The following is a 21,719-nucleotide window of genomic DNA, read 5'->3' on the forward strand; positions in this document are numbered from 1 at the left end:
ACAATGAAGATTTCCAAAGAACAGAATTTGTATGTTAGACAGGAAGTACATGGGTGTGCTCATAGCTTAATATTTAAGTGCTTGGTGCACCTTTAAGAAGTGCTAATTCCTTTCTGCATGACTAAGGAAATGCAGGGCAGTGACACATGAATCACTCCTAGCAATAGGCTGTACAAAAGACAAGGGTCCCAGGAGGTTGTTTGTCTTTCTTCTCCAGGAACAATGGTAGTAATGTTTCCAAGGAAAGATAAACTGGGGGAAATGGAGCACCCAAATAAAGTTCATAGGGTTGTACATCATGGGACATTTGGAAACACAGAAAGGAGAATGGGGATACAATGCATTCTTTAGTGTGAACAGTAACTCAGCATAGAGTGAGGCCCAGGGAAGATGAATTAGGAATTATTAGCCTTTGGACACAGGACTGAAAGGAAAGGTTGCTGTGCAAGTGGATGCCCAGAGTGTAAGCCATCCTGCCTAAAATGAGAATTTCTGGAAGTGATGAGAGAGTGGGAACATGCCAAGGGGTTCTGTTGAGCAGAAGACCAATTCCGTCTTTTGAAAATTGCTTTGTGGGAGTGATAAGACCATTCACCATGAAATACTTGTCAAGGCACTTAATGTTCTTTGAGAAATGTTCTAAACTGAACAGATTTTGGTAGTATGTTAAATTTCATTTAGGCATTTCACTATGCATGAAGGAGTCCTGTTTGAGCATAAACAGAAGGGAAAGTTCATTGTTGTTGCAACCCTTGATTATACTAAATACATTAGTCCTGAAAGGGTTCCATGGCTTGAAAATAAGGTGAATCAAAGCAGGTCCCCCCATTCTCCTTCCCCGCCATTAGTTGACTTGGTATGTTAATTTAAATTCACTGACAGTGAGGTCTTCAGGTAAACATTGGGTGTTCTCTAACTAAGCTGGAGAAGTATCTCATTATCTTAGCCTTAAGACTGGAAAGTCTTTATTGGTTATTATTGGTTATTTATTGGTTATTATTTTCTTTACAAATGTTTCAGTAGAATATAGTTTTAAAATAAGCAACCACTACTATGTGAAAGTGCCAGGTCCATCTGACATTTTAACCTAAATCTGCAGTGTTTGTGAGTTGATGGGTGCCTACTGCAATATTTTTTCCTAAGCCTTAGTTAACTATAATAGACATAGGGAGGGGGAGCAAGTATAAAAGAAGTGCCAATTCAGGGAGGAATGAGAAGCATAGTTCCTGCCTGTCAAACATTACCTGCTTTATTGTGTTTTAAATTCTGTGACTAAAGGTTCTGTGATATTAATTATCATCCAAAGACTATAAGCTCCAGAGAAAATTGTTTGTTGTGATATTATGTCTTTGCATTCAAAACCTGGCAGATTCTTATGCTTATATATCTTTGAATTATAGTTAATGCCAATTACTAGATTTCCTTCATATCATAAGCCTGGTAATTCTATAAATAATTATAAATTAGAGTTTTAAAATTTATCTCTTGATGTGGTGGGATTGTTCCCTGCATATCTCTTTTTATTCTGGGGATATTACATTTCTAAAATTTATACATTAGTTAGAAGTGACATTTTTCACAAAATTACTTTTTGTATTTTCTTATTAAAATGTTTTAATTGCATATAAACACACTCAGTGGAGCTCATTACAAGAAGACTGTTGTATTTGAATTGCTTACTTTCATATAATGCTAAATACCATCTAAAAATCAGAGTTTTATAAAATTGACTATTTTTATTAAAACATCTTAAGTTTTGGTGGGAAAGTATACAGTTAACTAAATAGTTCTAAATATGCAAATGATTAACAGTTTGATTTATGCATATATTTAATAATATATATTGTTTTTGGTATAATTTAAAACTAGCTTCTCATTATTTGGGCTACAACCACAGGGTTGTCACTTATAGATTAGCTATGATCTGAGATAAATTGCTGAAATGTCTAAGTCTGGTTTCTTCAAATTTTATATTGTGATAATAGTAACTTTAGTCCCCAGCTGATAAGGTATTTGCAGTTTCAGGGAGTGGGTCACTGTAGTCAAGAAGCAGATGGTCTTCCTTCTGAGGTCAGAAAGTCAGTTGTAGCTTCACACTGTGTCACAATGCCTTTGTCATTCACTTCATCTCATTACATAGGCATTTTGTCATCTCACATCATCACAGGAAGAAGGGTGATATTTTGAGATAGAGAGACCACATTTACGTAATTTTTAAGAGAGTATATTGTTACGTAATATTTAAGAGTATATTTTTTTGTTCATCTATGATTATACCTAATTTATGAATTAAATTTTATCATAGGTACATGTATATGGGGAAAAATATAGTATATATACTATGTACAGGGTTTGGTACTATCCATACTTTCTGGCATCCACTGGGGGGAGGGGGCAGTCTTTGAACACATCCCCAGTGGATTAAGGGGGTGGCTATTGTAATATGAAGATAAAATACGATAATGAATGTAAAGGGCTGCATTAGGGGCTTGATATATAGTAAGTGCTCAATAAATGATAGCTCATGATTATTGTTTTCATATTTACTTATTTATTGGTAGAAAATACTAATTTTCTGAACCACGTTTACAACGACCAGAGAAGCAATCAGGTAGTCCTGTTCTCCATGTGGCAGGTGTTACAGGGTTCATTATACAAAAATGGCAAAAACCAGAAAGGAAAAGATACTTAAAGGAAGCAGCGACTTGCAGAAGCATATCTCATGAAGAATTCAAATTTGAGAATTCCAAACCCAGTGAGGATAACAAGTCTGCCCTCTGGTGGATATTGACTTCAACAAGTTAGAATTTTCTGAGCTAGACCAAAGTTCCAACCTCCCTAAAAAGCCATAGTTGTGTGGCTGGAACAAGGACTCTGCCTGCTTCTTTTGAATTCTGATAAATATGCAGGTGGACATATAAACACATAACATGCATGAGAAAATTAAATGTTTTATGGCTACAGAAAAACGCTGTCTTTCTTCTTGTTCAGCCCCGTCAGGACTCAGCAATTGCTAAGGTTTATTTACAAGAACTCTGAGCTGTCTGATCACTCAGCTGTGGAAGGTAAATGAGATTTTAAGGTGTAGGGAAAAGGAGAGGCCAGTGGTGAAGTGAGACGATGCACGAGAAAAAGGCGGATGTCAAACTCACTGGAATTTCTGGGACATTGCCACTACCAACTTGATCTGACAGGAAAGGGCTGTTCAGTGTTTCTTATATGACATGAGTGCTCAACCCCCACCCCCACCCCGACAGGGTAGAGTGGAAATTACTCCTGCAGTTTTTGTGGTGTAGACGTTTTTGTGGTGAATCTTCCTATTCACACTGGTTTTAAGAAAATAAATGAGACTCTTCTCTTCCACAGACTTCAGATTCTCAAAGTAGAAAACATCATAGTTGGCAATTCATTCAAGTATCTGACCTTGAAATATGGCATCTACCTACTGCTAGAGATATCTCCATCTCATGGCCCTTCTCCTCCTGCTGAACTTGACTATGTATTTCAGGACTTTTTAGGGTCCAAATGATAGGGACCAAACTCAAACAAATCATATAGGGAACCTGGGTTGTGTCACCTACTGGGGAATTCCATTGGTACATGTAGCTTATGGTGATCAGAGTCATGGACTCAAATAATGTCATCAGGGTTTCTGTCTTTCCCTCTTTCCATCAACTCATTTCTGATTTCCTCACTCATTTTTCTATTTTGGTTTCATTCTCATGTAGGCATTTTTTTCATATGATGACCAGGATGACCCTGAAACTCTAAACTTCCAACTTTATCAGCGTCTGTGTTTTCAGGAAAAGGAGACACATCACTTTGGGTATCCTATCAGTCTCTGAGCAAGGGAGACCTCTTTCTGCATGTCTCCCATGCTTGATCTTAAGACTGATGACTACTTTGGGCAGGTGAAAAACATTAAACACGTTCTGTCTTTTGATAGCAGAAACCCTGATGACTACTTTGGTGGGGGTAGGCTCCTCTGAACAGTCATGTACCCAACCCTGTGTTTTAGGAGGTAGGGTTGTATGATGGAGGGAAGCCTGTTTGCTAAAGACTAGTGGAAGTCTGTTATTAAAAGAAAGGCAAAAGGAGTGTTGGATAGGAAAAGCCAAAGCACATGCCCTAATGGTCAGTGCCCTAGTATGCACTCTTGCTGTCTCTGCCTGTTTGCTTATAGCTATTCTTTGATGACCTTCCTTACCTTCCTAGAATGTGTCCTTCCAGGTTCCAAGTGTAGCTCAAACTGTACTTCCTCTGTAGGCCTTTTCTACCAGCCTGATTTCTACTTCCCTCCCATTTTAAGTCTATAGCATTCACCTGTACTTCTCATTGGGCCTTTTTTTTTTTTTTAAAGTGTGAGTGGAAGCTGTTGTTGCCCTTATTGTTATTTCCAATATTATTACAGCCTTTTGACACTTCTTTGGATGTTCTTTCTTGTTTAGTATTTAAATGTTGCCTTGCCTTTTCTTTTGGGATCTGACAAACTTTTAGCAGAGGCAGCACTGTCCCTTGATCCTAGTGATATGGGAACTTTGGGCTTTCAAAAGACAGAGCCTGTTTAATGTTTTTCACCTGCCCTTTTGTCTTACTTACCTGCAGGGCCTAAGCAGCTTTTGGCTCTTGATGGAACTGTTGTCAGCAATCTGCCTGAGGTGGGTCTTATCAATCATGGGTGCATTCCTGGGGCTTCAAGGTGGGCATTGCTCCCTTTGGGATTGGGGAGAAGATGCAGGGGTGCCTTATGCCTCGAAGCTGAGGCTTTGGGTGCTCACTCAAACCAATGATCTAGAAAGGGGTCAAGGTGGGGAAGTTGCACTCCCCCGCCCCCCATTGATGCTAAGATTATGGGTCTAGGTGAAGGTCAACTACAAACTCCGCCCATGGCAAAATCCAATTATAAACTCTAGCCTTAGTGAAATGCCATTAGAGCTTGGATTTGCTTTATTTGGGATGCAAACTGACAGTTTTGCCTGTGATGTATTCAGGAAGACATATCTATTAAAGATAGCCTAACAATGGGGGCACACTCAGATTTGCATTTTAATTCATTTTCCCTCAGTGCTGATATGCAGCTTATCTTTCAAGAACAGGCTCCCATCAACCCTGATATAAGTTGCTTAAGAATAATGCTCATAATCTATTAGTTTAATCTGTTCACATGAGAAGGGGAAGAAAATTCATTGCATGATGCAGAAGGTTTCAAGACTCATTTGGATTTGTTTCTTTTTTTCCCCCTGCCTGAAGATTTCCCATAACAATTCTTCCCAATTTTTTGTTTATTTTTCACCTTCCACCTAAAGTATTAACAGCTAAGGGATGAGGTCATGTCTTCTGCTTAGGCTCAGGCTTGAGTTCAAAAGTCTGGCTCCCATATATATTGGTTATGTACAACTAACTTAAGCCCAGTTTCATTATCTGTAACAAGTATATAACAATACAGCCTTGAAAATGGGTTTTGATCATCACAGATCATGGCTAAAAACTGCCCATCAGAGGACCTGTCACATAATACTCCAATACTTTTATCTCTCTTGGGACTAATATCTGCTGATATCTTTTTGTCTTTCTGATACATGCAACTCTTTGTGTTGTTTCTCTCACGCTCTATCACTCTTGTGGAAAAGAGGAGTCCTTTCTTTTCAGAGTTTATTAAATATTGTTCAGAGAAGTGTTTAACAGGAGAGTCCTCATTCCCATTGCTTGGCATGCTGCATCTTCACTTGCTCTTTCACTCATCTTTTCAACTCCCTCCCCCACAGATTCTCTTTGGGGTCAGATGACTTTGATATTTTTAGTACAGGAAAGATGGCATCTGTGGACACTAGAGAGTAAGACTGGGATGAAAGTCTGGAAAACAGAAGAGACTGGGAGCCCCTGCAGCATGGTGCAGTACAGACTGAGAGCCCTGGAGAAGGTCTGCTGATGTTATAATGGACCTTGTATAAACCATGCTCATCATTTTATTAAGCTACATTTTGATATGGAGAAAAATGGAGACAAGGGATCACTCCAGGCAGATTAGCAGTGCCAAAGAGACCATTGATCCTGGGCCATGGTCATAGGAAAATGTGATAATTGAGGCTGATCCTTAGCTCTAGGATGGTCAGGGTGATGGATGGAATTTGAATGCAAGGATTGAACTTGACAAATGTGCAAGACTGCATGAATAGACCACTAATTACTAACATACCTTACTATCATTGTGGTGAATGATGAGAAGGTGGATAGAAGGATTTCAAAGTTTGAAGTCTTACAAATGAGGGTTTGGAGGGGTTATGTTAGCAGGTGGCTAAGATGGAGTGCAAAACTGCAAAACACATGTGTGAGGCTAGGGTGTCAGGAAGGATATCTTCATGGGGTTGAAGCCCATGAAATGATGAGAGCGACCTTGAGCCTGGTGCTAAAATCCCATGTTTGCCATTTGCTTGTTTATTGTCTTTCCCCATCTCTCCATCTAGTAGAAGCCCCAAGAGAGCCAGGGCATGTCTGCCCCATTGCCTAAACCAGTGCTCAGCATGCAATAAATCTACAAAAAGTCTGCTGAATGAAGGCTGACCAAAGTCACCAAGGCTTTTTCTTCTCTTTTGAGCCCTTTGCATGGATTTCTGTGCATAGTAGGTATAAAATAAACCTTTATTGATTGCATCATCTATGCCAAACAAAAATTTAAAAAAAATAAATAAAACAAATGCCTTAATACTAGCACTTGGAGTGCTGTGAACCATGATGTAGAGCTGTTGAGGTACCCTCTCTCACTCTCTGTATATATGTATGTACAATAGGTTAAAAAAAGGACTATTCTGTATATGCTTTTATAACCAGTGTGATTACACATATTGTGGATACTTCCCATGTTAATAAATCAAGCCTTGGTGACTTTGGTCACCAAACCAGCTTAGGGAGGGAGTCCTTCTAAGCTGGTCTGGTGTTCTTTAAAATCAGGTAATAATATTGATAGGGCATTTTACTAGGATGTAAGCTCCATGAGAACAGTGTTCTTTTTTAAATGTTGCAGTCACCTTTTATCACTGCTGTAACAAATTACTAAAAACCTGGTGGCTAAGACAACAAAAATGTGCTCTCTTACAGTTCTGTACATCAGAAATCCAGCATGGGGCTCACTGAGCGAACACCAGGTGTCTACGAGGCTGCTTTCCCTTCTGTGGGCCCTGGGAGAATCTATTTCTTGCCTTTTCCAGATTCTAGAAACCTCCACATTCCTTGGCTTGTGGCTCCTTCCTCCATCTTCAAAGCCAGGGACATAACACCTCTCTGCTTTTTTTAACTAGTCAGTCTCCCTCCTACAACAGCTGGGAAATGTTCTTTGCTTTTAAGAACCTGTCTGATTACACTGTGTCTACCTAGATAATCTAGGATGCTCTTCCCATTGGGAAGGCCTTACTTTAACCACAGCTGCAGAGTCCATTTTGAATAAATGAGGTAATGTATTCACAGATTCCAGAGGTTATAATGTGGACATTGTTGGGGGGGCACATTATTCTGCCTAGCATAACTGCCAATAGTTAGAAAAGTGCCTGGCACAAAGTAAACTCTCAAATATTTGTCAAAGGAATGAATTGTGAATATTTAAAGATCAAATGTCTTTAAAGTGCATAGCAGGATACCCAACAAATGGATGAGACCTTGGTTAGTGCTGTGCATTTTTGACAGTCACATTCTAGCTCTCAAGGGGAAATTAAAAACAACAGCGACAACAACAAGAAACATGAAAAGAGTCCTCTTTCCCTGCTCACCAGTGAATATTCTTTCTGCATGCTTTTTTCCTTGGCTGCGTAGATGTAGTGCTCCTTCTGGAGGAGAAGGAGGCAGAGTTATTTTAGTTGTATGGAGTGGACTCATACTAGCCTTCATACCTGAGCCTGTTTTTTTTTGTTTTTGTTTTTTTTTAACTAATTACAAGCCTGAGAAAACTTCTGCTTCATTTTGAGTCCTTATCCTTCCACTGAGTGATTCACAGTGAGCCCCAAACCCTAGGGGAACTTTAAAAACAGTGTAGATTCTTGACTTGCAGCTTTGGGCTCCCAAAATCTTGTCTTTTAATTCACTTGAGCCCATCAACCTGTAGTTGAGAACATCATGACGAAGTTCTGGAATTTTCTGGCTTGGTTTAGCATCCATGAGTTGGCATCATCTTGATACTTTGCCTTGATTCTTTGGATTTGCCGATTTGTTGTTTGAGACCGAGTGACAGAGGGGAATGAAGGATCAATACTCCTGAGTTCCCACTTTTGTCCCCCATCTGAAAGCAAAGTGTGTCCTTTGTTAAGAATATAAAACTTACTGTCAGCTCTAGGAACACTGGCATCAGACGTCTGCTCTGACATTTCAGTTTCTTTAAGAAATTATTTGGAATGTCAGAAGCTAGGTCTCCTGGTGGATGAGTGTGTGACCTAAGGCTTTGTGCCTTTTTTGCATCTTTTTGGTTAAAAGTTCACAGGTATGGGCCAAACTCAGAGCCTCTGTGGGGCAATCTAAGGATGTCTTTGAGAGTAGCTGGGTGATAATCAGTGTTGTGATTAAAAGGAAGGCTCTCAGCCAGATGGCCAGGGGTAAAATCTTGCATCCAGCATTTACAAGTTGTGTGACCTTGGGCAACCAATTTAACTCATCTGTTCCTCAGTTTCTTTCATCATAATGTAGTCATACAAACCATGCCTATTTAATGAGGTGGTTGTAAAGATTAAATGAGTTAACACCATATGAGCACCCAGGACTATGCCTTTTATACAAAGTAAATGCTTGATAAAGGTTCGTATAATTCCATGAGTACTACCAATTTTCATAGGAATAAGTAAATAGGCATAGCACACTAGGAAACATGTACAGGGTAGCCATTGAGGTAAGAAAAAATATCATCCCTTTTGAATAAATATTTTCCATAATGTGTCCCCAGGAACACATTGTCTGCAAAAGATGTTAATAGGAGTTCTGAGTTACAGGGTACCACAGTCGTAAATATTTGGGAAACTTCTCCTCTTGGAGATTTATGATACACATTAGTATTTTAACATTATAGGTTCTGCTGGAGCCTGGAGTAGAGAAAAGTAATCTGACTTTGTTTATTCCAGTTTGTCCCAAATGTGTGTGAGCACAGAACCCTTGGTGGAGGGGTGTGTGTGTGTGTGTGTGTGTGTGTGTGTGTGGTAGTGGAGGGTGGGAGGCTGGTGGTGAAAGTGGTGGTTATTGCTATGCTTTTGTTGTTCATAAAACCTGTTAATCCCTCTAGGAAATAGCGTTTCCTCTCTAGGGCACACTTTGGGGTGGTACTCACATTTAATGTGCACGTGGGGATCTGACTACAGTACAGATTCTGATTCTGTAGGACTGGGGTGTGGCCTGTGATTCTGCCTTTCTAGCAAGTTCCCTGGGGCTGCTGCTGCTGGCTTGCAGGCTGCACACAGATTAGCAAAGCTTTCCGAAGCTCTCCTTTGGCCACAAGAAAAGGACACCTGGTGACCATCAGGAATCGTCACGGTTACGTAACAGGGGCAGAGGACAGCCTCATGTAGAGGCTTGCAACCTGGACTGCACATTAGAATTACATGGGATAATTTGGGAAAGGAAACTCCACCTCCAGAAATTCCGATTTAACAGGTTGGGAGAGAGGATCTCAGGCACTGGTGTTTTGTTTTGTTTTTGTTTTTGTTTTTGTTTTCATACGCTTCCCAAGTGAGTCTAAAGAACAGCCAGAGTGGGGAACTGCTGGGTAAGTGGGGAGGGACTTATTTCTGGAGTCAGAGAGCCCTGCTATAAATCTCAGCTTCAAATTAGCAGGTGAATTCTTAGTGTCTTAGTTTATTTCTCCGTTCCTCCATTTCCCCATTTGTAAAAGGGGGCAATAATGGTGTGTAACCTCAGAGAGTTTCTGCAAGGATTAAATGATACGTTAGTGAACTAAAAGTGTTGTTTCTAACACATGGTAAGAGCTCAATAAATGTTAGCTATAATGACAATTATTGTAATCATTATTATTGTTATTATTTGGAAACAGATTCTTAGGTCATTTCCTTTCTTTATAAACTGACTGAGATATTGCATTGGTTACAAGCTAAAACCAGATAAACATACATTTACTTTTCCTAATAAATGGAGATCAGTGTAAAGGGCACATTTATGGGAAAGTCCATCTTCAGCCTACACTGGCCCCGACAAGCATTCATTTAGGCTGTGATCTCTGTGGGAGTAGGCAACAAACTGATTTTGTTTACTGTGCTATCATCAGTGTCGTTGTTTGCATTGAATATATGATGATAAATATTCCAAGTGGAGATATGTCAACTTCTGTATGCACCCATTGGTTTATTTTAGTGGCTGAATGCCATATTTTGCGTTATTTACTCTTGTAATTTTATCTAGTGTTGGTTCCTTTCCTAATTATAGAAGTAGACAACCGAGTTTCATTTCTTATTTTTTCTAAAATCAGTTGAAATTCCACTCTTATACCTTCTAAAATTAAGTAGCTTTTTTATTTTTCTACCTAGTATTGGTACCTTCTCCCCTTACCCTCCACCAAACTTACTGCTCCCATTGTGGTCTGTGATTATTATGAGTTTACTTACATAATTCACAGCTCCCACCTTAACTGATCTCTTTCACTTTTAAAATTTTTTATTTTTAAACATTTTTTAAAAAAAATTTAATAGTTTATTGTCAAGTTGGTTTCCATATAACACCCAGTGCTCATCCCCACAAGTGCCCTCCTCCATGCCCATCTCCCTTCCCCTCCTCCCACCCCCATCAGCCCTCAGTTTGTTCTCTGCATTCAAGAGTCTCTCATGGTTTGCCTCCCTCCCTCTCCCCAACTATTTTTCCCCTTCTTCTGCCCCATGGTCCTCCGTTAAGTTCCTCCTAATCCTCCTATATGTGCAAATATATGGAATCTGTCCTTCTCTGCCTGACGTATTTCATTCAGCATAACACCCTCGAGTTCCATCCATGTTGCTACACATGGCCAGATTTCATTCTTTCTCATTGCCATGTGGTATTCCATTGTATAGATAAACCACATCTTCTTGATCCATTCGTCAGTTGATGGACATTTAGGCTCTTTCCATGTTTTGGCTATTGTTGAGAGTGCTGCTATGAACATTGGGGTCCATGTGCCCCTATGCATCAGCACTCCTGTATCCCTTGGGTAAATTCCTAGCAGTGCTATTGCTGGGTCATAGGGGAGTTCTATTGTTAATTTTTTGAGGAACCTCCACACTGTTTTCCAGAGGGGCTGTACCAGTTTACATTCCCACCAACAGTGTAGGAGGGTGCCCGTTTCTCCACATCCTCGCCAGCATCTAGAGTTCTCTGATTTGCTCATTTTAGCCACTCTGACTGGCGTGAGGTGGTATCTCAGTGTGGTTTTGATTTGTATTTCCCTGATGAGGAGGGATGCTGAGCATCGTTTCATGTGTCTGTTGGCCATCTGGATGTCCTCTTTGGAGAAGTGTCTGTTCATATCTTCTGCCCATTTCTTCACTGGATTGTTTGTTTTTCGGGTGTGGAGTCTCTTTCACATTTAACTATGGGTTTGCAACTTGGGGAAAGAAGATGTGGTCTGTATGGGTTTTTTTTTTTTTTAATTTTATTTATTTAAAAAAAATTTTAACGTTTTTGTTTTGTTTTGTTTTGTTTTTGAGAGACAGAGTGCAAGTGGGGGAGGGGCAGAGATAGAAGGAGACACAGAATCCAAAGCAGGCTCCAGGCTCTGAGCTGTCAGCCCAGAGCCTGACATCGAGCTTGAACCCATGAATGGTGAGATCATGACCTCAGCCTAACTCAGCTGCTTCACTGACTGAGCCACTCAGGCACACCAAAGATTTTATTTTTAAGTAATGTCTACACCCAGCATGGGGCTTGAATTCACAACCCTGAGATCAAGAGTCACCTGCTCCTCCAACTGAACCAGTCAGGGTCCTTATGATCTGTGTGTTTTTATCTTATAAAATCATGTGAAGAGAAGTATTTAATAATTTTCATATCATTCCATAACAAATATATGTATATTGTATTCAAGTTCAATAGCTATCTTATAAATAATGTAGGGAAATAGATTTCTATCAGTTTTCCCTCTGGGAAAGGTGGAAAACAGGACCTGCTACCCTCACTGCCATCCCAATAAGATATAAAGATGCTCGAGAGAACATTTGTGAAAGAACTTGACAGATGCCCTTGGAGAGAAAGCATTACTTTACTCACTGGTGTTTTGAATATCATGAGAGTTTGAATTACGAATGAGTACATCCAAGCACATAATCGGTTAAGGACACTTTCAGACTCATTGTGGACACTGCTCGCAGGCAGAATTGATTGTGCAACTCCAATCGCTAGAGCTATGGGGATATCAGACCACAGCTACATCCATCTAATTCAGGAAGGGCTTGAAATCGCTCCTCAATTTCAGGGCTCGAAAAAATAGAGCTTTTTCACATTTACCCTGAAGATGGAGCCATTTAACATTTTGGATACTCTGTGATTTTAAAATTAATAACTTTGAATTGACTTTGTTTTGTGACAGCCATGTCCTGGGATCTTCTTTTTCCTTTACATAGGATGATTATTTCCCAACAAACAAAAAGAAAAATGTTACAAATATTTGGTTAATGTCATGGAAAGCTGGGCCCCAGCCTGTGACCTTGCCCATATATACAGAAGTCGTTTTTGTCTTGCTTACCTTTTGTTTCCCATATCTATGGATCTGGGAAGTTAAGTATTTTAGAATTTTCTAGATATGTTTCAAATTTCTATCATTGATGGCTGGCTGCAAATGAAAGCATATTTTAAGAGCATTGTAAAAGAAAGAATGTGTTTATTTCAGGTGTCTATGTATTGACCACAAAGTTTGCTTTGAATCTAGAATCTTCAAATCAGGAAGATCCTAGGGGACATCTAATCTTCCTTCTCAAGTAGTCCCTTAAGAATTTTTTTTATTCATATACTTTTGTTAGTTATCATGGCTGGATTAAAAGATCTGTGATTAATTATATAAATCCTGACTCTAACCTTAACTGATCTCTTTAGCATTGACTTGTCTAAAGGTAACCTCGATCTAGATCGACATTTTCTATCATTAAGGCGTCCCCCCCACCTTCTCCTAGATGAGCATCTTCAAGTGAAGAAGATAAAACCTACACCAAATTAAGAATCAAAATATTTCACTCAGAACATCAGTTGCCTGTATTAGGAAGGAATGAAGAAATATAGATGTACTGCACCAGGAAGCCATCTAAAGATCATGGGTTGGACTCTGCTGACACATCATGATATGCAGATAAGAACAGCACTGAAAGAGTAGCTGTCTTACTACAAGAAGGCTGGAAGTGGATAGAAATCTAGGAACCCAAACTGGATGACTCATGAATATATTAGAGAAGTGGGGTCTATAAGGTGATTGCTTTCTCCTTTATCTGTTCAGGACTGAGGTTCCCAGACTCTGTGATTATGATGCAGGCATTTCCTTAGAAACACATACTGCCTTTAGTGGCACTTCCACATTACTTTCTGGGAGGCCAGATCCAAAGTCCTTTCCCCATGTCACCTGTGCCCACAGCTAGGGTCATTTGATCTTTGCATGTATGGTTCTTCTTGTGAAGGACAGTTGTGACCCTTAGGAGGAAAATAAATACTGGAGGCCCCATGCTGGAATTCTCTGATGCCTTGGACTTGGGCCATATTTTAGGAGCTGAGCTCCCCCATCCACCTTCATCTCCTAGTCTGGAGCTCTGCCTTGGAAGCTGAGAGGCTGTGGTGTGCTACCCACTAATATGCTAGTCACACAGTCTGTGTGACAGCTACAGCCACAACTACTACCACCACTACAACAACTGTTACCACTACTGCTTCTACTTTTCCTCCTCCTCCTCTTCCCCCACTTTCTTTTTTTTTCTTCCCCCACTTTCTTATATTATTAATTATTATTATTTTTTTTTAAATTTTTTTTTTAATGTTTTATTTATTTCTAGGAGAGAGAGAGAGAGAGACAGCATGAGCAGGGGAGGGTCAGAGAGAGAGGGAGTAACAGACTGAAACAGGCTCCAGGCTCTGAGCTGGCAGTCAGCACAGAGCCCGACGCGGGGCCGAACCCACGAACCGCGAGATCATGACCTGAGCGAAAGTCGGACGCTTAACCGACTAAGCCACCCGGGCGCCCCTAATTATTATTATTTTTAAATATCTATTGCTGTGAAACACATTAGCCCAAAACTTAATGAATCAAACTCAGAAACATTTATTATTGGTCATAGCTTCTGTGATTAGGAATGAGAGAGCCACAGAATTGCATTTCACTGTTTTATATGATCCCAGCTGCATCTCTTTTGTAGATGCCCTTTATAAAGGTGAGGTACTTCTCTTCTATTCCCAGACTGTTGAGTTTTTCAAATCGTGATAGGATCTTGGGTTTCGTCAAAATCTTTTTTGCATTTGTTGAGATGATCATGTCACGTTGTCTTTCATTCTATTATTGTCACATACTACATTGACAGATTGTCATATGTCATGGTTGAAAATTCTTTTCTGTGTTGCTAGATTTGGTTTGCTAGTATCTTCTTGAGATTTTTTACCTCTGTATTTATAATGGATATTATATTTATCTTTTGATATCTGGATTTGATGTCAGGATAATATTGATCTCACTAAATAAGTTGGGATATATTAGCTCCTCTTCCATTCTTTTCTAAGAGATTTATAAGTGTTGCTAAATCTTTGAAATTTTGGTACAATTCACCAGCAAAGCCATCTGGTCCTGGGTTTTTTCCTTGTGGGAAGTTTTTTACTCACTAACTCATTTTCTTTACTTGGTACAAGTCTGTTCAGATGTGTGCTATTTCTTCATTTTTGTAGTTTGTGTCTTTCTAGGAATTATTTAATTTTATCCAGGTTATCTTATTTTTTAAAAAAATATGCAAGTTTCCATGCTATTCCTATAACACCTTTTAAGTTATTCTTATTCACATTTTCTGTTTTGGATTCATCATTTAGATACTTTGATTCTTTTTCTTTATTTTAATTTTAATTTTTAGAAAGAGAGTGGGAAGAAGAGCAGAGGGAGAGAGAATCTTAAGCAGCCTCCATGCTCTGCATGGAGCCAAACCCCACGACCCTGGGATCATGACCTAAGCTGAAATGAAGAGTCGGATCATCAACTGACTGAGCCAACCAGGCACCCCCAGATACTTTGATTCTTAATGCATTTTTTTCCCTTTAGTTATTTGACCATATGTATAATGATGTTTTGAAGTCTTTTTCTGCTACATCCACCCTCTGGTGACATTCAGAAAGTATATCTATTGACTGCTTTTTCCTTGATTATTGGTCACAATTTCTGATTTTTCACATGTGTTATAATGGGGGGAGGGAGGAGATATTTAGATAACAATGTAGCAATTATGGATTCTGGTATTCCCCAGATAGTAATTGTTGTTGCTGGTTTTGTTGTTTGTTTCTTTGTTTATAAACTTGGCTGCTCTAAACTGGTGCAGCCTATTTCCCCTGTGGTATGTGGCCACTGATGTCTTTGTTTGGTTCTTGTTTTTGTTGCTGCTGTTGCTCTCCTTCTTTTGTTTTAAAGCTTGGTTTCCAAGGGCTTTCTCCATTGTCTCTGTAGCTTAATGGCCAGCTGAAAATTGAACTAAGGCTGTGTTTAAACACCTTAATCAGTAAGAAGGTTACTGTTCTCTGTTGATGGGTCTGTGTAGGAAAGTGTATCAAGTGTTCAGGCCATTTTCAAGTCTTCCTAAATATTTACATTCTGCTGGGCCCTTTTACATTGCGTCTTTATCTGCACACCGCCTCAGGATTACTCAGGAATATGTGGATAGCTTGGGCCTTCTCCACTCTCCACTGAACCTGTACATAGTCTCCATTTGGAATATGCTTACCCCAACCACAACCTCAGCCCATTTTATGCCATTGGCTTTCTCTCATTTTTCCACTGCTGAGACTATTGCTTTTACCAGTGCTGGTGCTGGATTTAGTCACTGTTCTCTACTTCAAGTCAAGTGAGTACTGCTAATACTCATATCCTGCCTCAACTAGACAGAGACTTCATGGCCACTAGGGATGGGAGCATTCCTGCATTCCCATCTATGACACCAAAGATTCCCATCGTTATTACCTGAAGCCCAGTAGTTTTTCAGGTAATGCTTCTCAGGTTGTTGGATGCCTTTGGTTAATTTTTAGAGTGTTGAAATACTGTTTTGTGGTGGTTTGTGGTCAGTTTTGTCTAGTTTTATAGTTACTTTTTTTGGAGAATGGATTTGTTGGTCTCTATACTGAGAACCATAGATGGTAGTTCTGACCATTTTAATGTGCATTTGCATCCTGTCATCCAGCAAAGGGCACAGCACATTGGAAAATCTTGTTTAAAAATAGTAATTGTAATTTGTGACCGTATTTATTCCTGTGAGAAAGACAAATCCCCACATATTGATGCTAGATGTCTCATTTGGGACCATTTGGGATCTTCCTCAAAGTTTTTCCTGTATGATGGTTTTAGGAGATGGGCCCTTTATCGTGCACATGGAACTCTCATGAATAGGATGATTATAGAAGAGACCTGAGAAAACTCCTATGACCTCTTCTACCATGTGAGATCACAGTGAGAAGAGGGTCATCAGTAAGGAAGCAGGATCCCACCAGACACTAAGTCTGTTGGTGCCATGATCTTGGACTACTCCGTCTCCAGAACTGTGGGAAATAAATTTCTGTTGTTTATAAGTTACCCAATTTATGGTATTTTTGTTACAGCAGCCTAGAAGGACTAAGACAGTCCTTCTGTCTAAATGTAATCAACCTACAAAAATCTTGAGGTGTCATATAATTAAGGTTTATGTTTTACTCATACTGTGATCTGATGAGAATTTGATTTATCTCTGGATCAGGCTTCTTCTAGCTGTGACTTGGTCATCTCAAAATGCATTTGGTTCAAGCCTCATAGATAAAGAGAGAGAACTTGGGAATAATGTGGAATATTTCCTAGAAGTGCTTTATACCATTTCTGACCCTACTGCATTGGCTACAGCTCTCACACAGTCCTGCTGGGATACGGGGAAGCCTGGGAAATGTGGTCTTCCCATACGCCTAAGGAAGAGTATAAAAACATATGGTAGGGGCGTCTGGGTGGCTCAGTCGGTTGAGCGTCCGACTTCGGCTCAGGTCATGATCTCACAGTTCGTGGGTTCGAGCCCCGCGTCGGGCTCTGTGCTGACTGCTGGCTCAGAGCCTGGAGCCAGTTTCAGATTCTGTATCTCTCTCTCTCTCCGACCCTCCCCGCTCACGCTGTCTCTCTCTCTCTCTCTCAGAAATAAATAAAACATTTGAAAAAAAAACATATGGTAAATACAGAGGGTTACCTTTTCCACTCTTGCTTTTTGGAGATCCTATTACCTTACCATCCTTGTTCTGTAGAAAAGAAAACTGGGACACAGAGATGGTGAATAAATTGCCCAAGATGTGTTCTTTTAAGTAAGTTATTGGAAGATTAGAGACTGAAAAGAGTATTTATTAACTTCTTATCCAGTATTGGTCTTGTTTTCCTCAACTTTACTCCTCTGCTTTTACAAAGCATTATTTTAATTGACATAGATTAAAATGTAGCAAAGTAATTTTAGAAAAAGTAGAAAGGCCTACTTATAATTCCAGTAACCACTTATGATTATTTTTAGTGTATACATGCTCTCTTTATGTATATATGTTTACATGTTGAAATGGTAATATGATTTTATTTTTTATTGTGTTTTTCAACATACAAACATTCTTAAGTCTACCTTCTTCTAATTATTTTGATTGCTTCATAACATTGTACTGAATCGATATAATATTTATTCAGCCATTCCTCCTATTACCAAATATATAAGTTGTTTCAACTCATTTTAATCTATATACCTCAGTGTGATTTAACTGATACTTTAAAATAATATTTATTGTAATAAAGGCTAAATAAATTGGATATTCTGACCACCTATGAACATTTTGGAAAACTCATAGTTAAATAGAATAGCCTTTAATTTACTTCCTTTATGCTTCTACTGAAACATGTGAATATAGTGAAGCCCTATTTTTATATAATTCTTTTTTAATGGAAATATTTAACTTGTGAAAAATGAATTCTAAAAAAGATTTGAAAGAACCTCTTAATATAGTATTAGCCATGTAACATAGCATTTCATTAACATTTTTTAATGTTTATTTATCTTCAGAGTGAGTGGGCGAGCACATGTGCAACTGGGGAAGGGGCAGAGAGAGAGGGGGAGAGAGAATCCCAAGTAGGGTCCACACTACAGAGCCTGATGCAGGGCTCAAACTCATGAACAGTGACACCATGACCTGAACTAAAACCAAGAATCAGATGCTTAACCACCTAAGCCACCCAGGTGCCTCTCGTTGAAATTTCTTTATACTATTTTATTAATGAGGAATAGAGGACGAAAGAAACCTAGAAATGTCAGATTATATCTATTATTTCACCAACAAATATTGTTGAGCATTTGTTAAATTCCTGGCAGTGTTTTAGAAACTAAAGATACATCATGGAAAACAAAAACAAAGTTCTTTTCTCAAGAAACTTATGGTGTACTAGGGATGGAGAGAGTATGGGAAACACAGATTTATGTATTAAAACATGACATAATAAAAAATGATTGCAATGAAGAAAAACAAAACAAGATAAGGGGAACAAGACAAGATAAATTGGAGTTTTATTTAATATGGAGGTATGTGTCTCGGAGTGTATCTCTGAGTTGTGACATTTGAATAGAAACCTGGAAGTAGTGAGAAATAACACCACGTGGATATCTGGGAGGAGGACAAAAAAAAGGAATAGCCAGTGAAAAGACATTTGGCTGGATATTGCTTGTTGTATTCATAGCAAAGAGGTTGGTATGGCTGGATTGGGACAATGAGAGACTCAAGAGTGATGCTTTGTGACATCAGTGAGTTAGTGGGGGGCTAGACCACGTAGAGCTTTGAAGATCATAGTGTGAACCTAGGACTTTGCTTTGAGCAAAGCAGGAAGCTATTGGAGGGTGTTGAGCACAGAGGCAGCATGACATGATGGACACTTTAAAGGAATTCTCCAGCTATTGGGTGGAGAATACACGTGGAGCATGGTGGAAGTGGGAAGTCCAATGTGGGGGTTAGGGAGCATTATTATAATCATCCAGGTGAGGAGTGAGTGGTTGGTAGCAATGCAGATGTGAGAAATGGCCAGAGTTTTCATATATTTCAAAAGTAGATACAGCATGATTAGGTAGGAGACTGTGGGATGTGCAAAAGAGAAAGGAGTTAGTGGTTTCTACAGGGATTTTATCCTGAGAATTTTGAAAATGGAAGCACTATTTATTTCCAAGATGGATTGCAAGAAGAACAGGTTTTCAGGGAGGGAGAGAGGATAGGAGAGAGAGTGAGTATGAAGAAGGGGGAGGAAATGGGAGTTCATGTTTGGACATACTCAGCATGAGACACTGATTGGATTTCCAAGGAGAGATGTCAAGGATACAGTTGGAGCTTCAAGTCTGGAGGACAAGGAAGAGGTTTGCCATGGAGATACAAATTTAAGACTCATCTTATAGATGGTATTTAATGCCTTTAGACAGGACAAGATCACACCCATCACCATGTGCACATGTCATAATATATGCAACATTAAAAAAATATATATCTCTGTGACTCCACTTCCCCTCCATCTGCCACCCTGTTTCTCTGATCTCCTTTGCACAAAACTCCAAAATAAAATGTGTCTATATTTGCTATCATTTTTTTTCTCCTATTCTCTCTTGAATTCATTCCAAAGAGGCTTCCCTCCTGCCTACCTTCTGGGTGATCTTATCCTGTCACAAGGCATTCAATACTGACAATAAGCTGATTATCTCCATTTTACAATGAAGAAACTGAAGTTCAGAGAGGTTGAGGCCACTTGAGTATTCAGTAGCAGAACTCAAACCAGAGCCTTTCTTTACCATCAGTAGACTGCCTGTTTCTACATCCTACTTCTTGACCAAATAGTAGAGTATTTTCAAATGGGGGCTTGGAAGATCAGCTTGATTGTGAATTTACACAAAACATGTTACAAATTCCTCGTAATTGTCTAAATAAAATACAATATCTCACCTCAATAAATGTATAGGTTTAAATTTTTGATGTCTCCTTTTTATAAGAAATAAAACTTACAGACTATGGATTTGATGCAGTGTATTGTAATTTCTTAGAAATCATGTAATGTTTTAAAAACATATAACACTGGCATGGTTGGTGAATGTGAGTGCAGGGAGCAGGAGGAGGTTTGGGTCTTCTTTCCTTGACATCCTAAAGAGTAGAGAAGACACACCCGCCTTTCAGAGAAGGATAACAGGAAGTGTTATATTCCTCAGAACTACAGACAGGCAGACCTACATCTTTCTGGCCTAAATAGCTGTGACTTGAAGTCCATCTTGAATTGCTTTGGCATTATTATTTCTGTGTTCCCTAGATATTTTTTCCTTGCAATGCCAGGAGGAAAATCTCCCAGGGGACTTGAAAAATATTTGTTCTGACATGATCGTTTCTTTATATGCACTCATTTTGGCAGAGATCTTATAGACAGGACAGAATAATGCCTTAGAAACTAAACCTGGTGAAATACTTTTAATTGTTTATCATTTTATCTTGGCAGGTTTAAATCTATTCCTTTATAGATTAATTCATTCAAAACTAAATTGAGTGGTGGCTCAGGAATAGAGTATGATGATATTAGGGGATAATTTATTGACACAAGGGAATTTAGACTGAATCTGAAGAAGGAGAGGGTATGAATTGTCAGAGAGAAATCTAGAGGCAAGGGCTGTTACGTGCAGAGACATGAGTGGGAGAACAAAGATATTGTGCATAAGAGGCTGCAAAGATACTTAATTGGTTAAATGGAAGACCATATAAAAAGTTACTGAGAAACAGGATTATGGTGGAGGAAGGGAGCAGAGGATTGGGAGGTCAAGTATCAGAACTGGAGCTTGTCTCTAGCTTCATGTTGAAAGCAGGGATATGGAGAGATGAGGCTTGTTTTAGACCATGTCACAGGCTACATTTGGATGGGGTATGGATCAGTGTGAGGAAAGACAGAAGTCAGGAAACACGATGGAAGCACCATAGTGATGTGTCTGGAGATGATGCTGACCTGGTCAAGATAAGGTAGGTAGTGAACATGGCACTCTGGTGCTGATGGGGAATGAAAGGGAGTAGGTCAGTCTTCTGAGTGCTTGCTCTTAGGTTATAGCATGGTACCCCAGTGAACATGGGGTAGTGCTGGTATGCAGCAGGCCCTGAATTGGGGAAATCTAGTCTTTACTCCAATACTGAAATGATTCACAATTTGAGCTAGTCATTATTTTTGCAGCTTTACATCCTTCTTTATTAAGTAACACAAGTGAACTATATATGGACTTAATATCTATTTGGCATGTATTTGAGCATGAGTTCTTGTGGATCAAGTAGAAGGGATACAGTGGTGGACCAGAGAAACCCCTTTGTGATAGAATCACAATTAAAAAACTATTCTTGGGGCACCTCGGTGGATCAGTTGGTTAAGCGTCTGACTTTGTCTCAGGTCATGATCTCACAGTTTGTGATTTCAAGCCCTCTGTCAGGCTCTCCACTCTCTGCACAGAGCCTAGAGCCTGCTTCAGATCCTCTGTCTCCTCCCCCTCCCCCTTCCCCACTCTCTCAAAAATAAA

The 21,719-nt window shown here is 39.3% G+C and overlaps 1 protein-coding gene across 1 annotated transcript in view; it reads left to right on the plus strand.

The window, feature by feature from the left end:
* The window catches only part of RBFOX1 (RNA binding fox-1 homolog 1), a 1,463,629-nt gene that overhangs the window by 126,975 nt on the left and 1,314,935 nt on the right, over positions 1-21,719 (plus strand). The window lies entirely within an intron of this gene.

Source organism: Crocuta crocuta, unplaced genomic scaffold (assembly GCF_008692635.1).
Source record: "Crocuta crocuta isolate KB4526 unplaced genomic scaffold, BGI_CrCroc_1.0 scaffold16, whole genome shotgun sequence".
Classification (NCBI taxonomy): domain Eukaryota; kingdom Metazoa; phylum Chordata; class Mammalia; order Carnivora; family Hyaenidae; genus Crocuta; species Crocuta crocuta.